We start from the raw sequence: 3157 nt of genomic DNA, 5'->3' as shown, positions 1-3157 counted from the left end.
GGTATGCTTTTTTCTTAAATCTAATTGTACTTTAATACTTGTTTTTACATAAGTGCTTAAAATTTAGTTCAAGTGTGTTTTTTTCTTTTTTTGGTAGTTGAGCGGCACGGATTCGTGCCGCAGCAAAGCGGGGTTTGTTTGAAAGTATACATAGATTGCATGGGACATCATTCGCGACCATGCTAGCATTTTATGCGTCGCGAGGGTTCGGTTAGCCGTGTTAGCTTTGTACATACCTCGGCATTCTCACTCATGAGTGCGATCACTCACGATCACTCACGCTCACCATCAGATTTGAGGTGATCGTGAGTGAGGCCTCGAGTCTCGAAAAATTGTGATTGTGAGTGTGAGTGTGATCGTGAGGTACGTGAACTTATGAGTATGAGTGTGAGCGTGAGTCCTGAGAACTGATGAGCGTGAGTCTGATCGCGAGTGCGATCGCGAGTTCTGAGAACTAATGAGTGTGAGTGCGAGTGTGAGCTCTGCGAACTCATGAACGTGAGTTTGACCGTGAGTGTGATTGTTAGTTCTTAAAACTCTTGAGTGTGAGTGTGAGCTTGAGCGCTAAGTGAAGTACTCATAAATGTGAGTTTTGAGGTCTCTTGAGTGTGATTGCGAGTTTCGAGGCTCATGAGCATGAGCCTGAATCAAGACGTGAGTCTTTGGGTGGATATGAGTCCGGTGATTGCATGATCGCATTAGTCTGCGTGATGGCGTGAGCCTGAGGACCATGGCCAGGATGAGTCGCGGTGAGCGCTGGTATATTCTTAGCTGGATTGGTCACGTGAGCTCCCGGGCCGTCTTAGTGAGCGAGGAGACTCGCTTCGCAACTACTGCGTGGGGTTCGGGCCTTCAGAGTTGGTTTGGGTGTCGCTCGCCTGCTCCTTCGCCATGTGAACGCGCCGGTTCCTGTGGAGGGCGGAGGAGGGTGGGGGGGGGGGGGGGGGGGGTGCTTGTTCTTGCAGGCTCCTCCTTGCCAGCGCCCTCCGCAATGTCTCAACCAGCTGTAGAGGGCAGAGGGGGTATGAGGAAGGGGGGGGGGGGGGGGTCGCGTTCGTCTCTCCTCGGCGTTCGCTCTTCGCTTCACGGCAGACTGCGAGACGCCAACGGACTGACGGCGCCTCGAGGCGGCGCGGTAACGTCGGAGTTGGGGAAGCGCTCCAAACGGCTAGCGCTCCTCTCTCTGTGGCATAGAAAGGTTCGTGTGTATTTCGGTTCCTGTTGTCAAGTTGGTGTCAGTGGGCACAGAATTTTATGATTGCGTCAACTATAACGTTCGCACAGCTGCAATAAAATTAAATGACTCGCATGATCCTCATCAGCACCCGGAATTTCATTTCTCCGCGCACCTCAACGTACCTTTCGCAATGAGTCATCACTCAGGAAGTGCGACAAAGGCGGTGTCATGATCGATCGAAGCTTCGAGTGAGGTCTTTCACATTGTGCGATATCATGCTTTTAAGTGTTGTTTGGGGCAAGATGGCGCAAGTGCAGGACAGCCAGCCGGCAATGGCCAGGCGGCGCCACGAGAGCGCTGCATTCGGCGCCACAAGCGGAGGGGTCTCTCTTAATGGGTCGGCCAGTGGCTAGTCTGCCCGTCGGGCCGTGGCAAGCGGCGGCGAACCCGATTTCAGCAGTCCCCGTGTGCACGTGCGCGCCATGTCCCTTTTTATTTTATGCGATTTTTTAAGACCATTGGGAGCCTTGATAGGTCCAAGTGTTGAGAGCATAATCTGAAGCTGTCATTTGGACACCTGTTTGAACTGTCTTCGTGCGCTTGCGGCGTCGCTCTATAATAATCGCCGCCCGATCGGTCTGTGATTCGCTCGTCTCCCAGGAAGTGACACAACGCAACGAGAAGGCAGCGAATAGGTTTACTGTACTTCCCGGTTGCCCGTCTTCGAGAGCCGGCAGTCCGGACCCGCCGACCCTAGTTGTCGCCCGTCGTTCATAGCTGGCAGTCGGAGTCCGTGTCCACGCCTGCGGATCGTCCTTCCCACGCACTGCGTACGCTAGCTGTTCCGGGCTATCACAGCTAGAGTTTCGCTGCAGAACCACTCCTGGACCGTCATGGACTAGGCCGATAAGGCCAGGCTCGCCGTTTCCGCCGGTCCTGATCCGAAGCTCGCTGGTGGAACGCTCCTGGGACCGACAGGGGCCGGACCAGCCAGAACGGCTCTATCGTTCCTGCCCGGCCCCAGCCTCGTGCAGCACGCTCTTCCTCTTTCCTCGCCGGCTGGACCCCGCTCGCGCCTCGCTCGACCGTCCTTTTCTTCTCCCGGCGCCCCCACGACACTAGAATAAAATGTGGGTAATTAGAACCAAACTCTCCGTGCTAGAGAACAGTGCACAAGTCTGGCGACAGGATATGAGAAGGACATTTACGCTTCGCATGAGCTTTTCCCAGAAAAAAAGTGAGCATCCTGTTTTCCGCACGCCGTCACATTTGTTACCAGACTCAGCATTAAATTTGGTAGCCGAAACAAACAAAAATTTGTTCTACGAAAATCCACTATTTAAAAACTTGCATGCTTAAAAGGTTTTGGTTGCAACCGCGCGTGCCGAACGGCGCGCGCGGTCGCAACCAAATGCACGCCTACAACTACGAGTGCCGGGAACAGGTCGAAGGGCATCTCGCTTGAAGACCTGATCGCCTGATTCTCGACGTCAAAGCGAAGCAACAATCGGCCCAATTTTTCCTACTGTATTTCTCTAAATGGTTGTCTCAGAGACTCGTAAAACAACTAGTATAAATGCGTTATTTTGCACAAGGAGTCTGTCAGACCACTTTCCAAGCCTGCACATCTATTTTCGATCACTTCAACAATTAATGTAAAATTTACTTACTTGATGCATCGCACTCCAGTAATCCACTTTGTCGCCGTGTCGCTTCCCAAGGTCTTAAAGGGAAGCGGTAAAGTCTGACGCTTGGGTCACCTGCACGACCCTGGCAGTCTTTCACGCAGCAGTAGCGGCGTTTATTTTTGGGGAAAACTCTAGGCTTAGGGGAGATGTCACAGGAACCCGGAAAGGTCATAGAGACGTGAAGTTGAGACTTAATTTTATGAAAAAACAGTTCCCAAAAGGCTCACGCCGATCCAAAATGCCACGTTTACACGTGGTTTCTAAATGCGGCCGCCCGCAGTCCTCGCGACCC

The sequence above is a fragment of the Ixodes scapularis genome, unplaced genomic scaffold, assembly GCF_016920785.2.
Source record: "Ixodes scapularis isolate PalLabHiFi unplaced genomic scaffold, ASM1692078v2 PGA_scaffold0__279_contigs__length_252992795, whole genome shotgun sequence".
Classification (NCBI taxonomy): Eukaryota; Metazoa; Arthropoda; class Arachnida; order Ixodida; family Ixodidae; genus Ixodes; species Ixodes scapularis.
The sequence above is the reverse complement of the archived record's forward strand: the minus strand, read 5'-3'. Positions refer to the sequence as shown.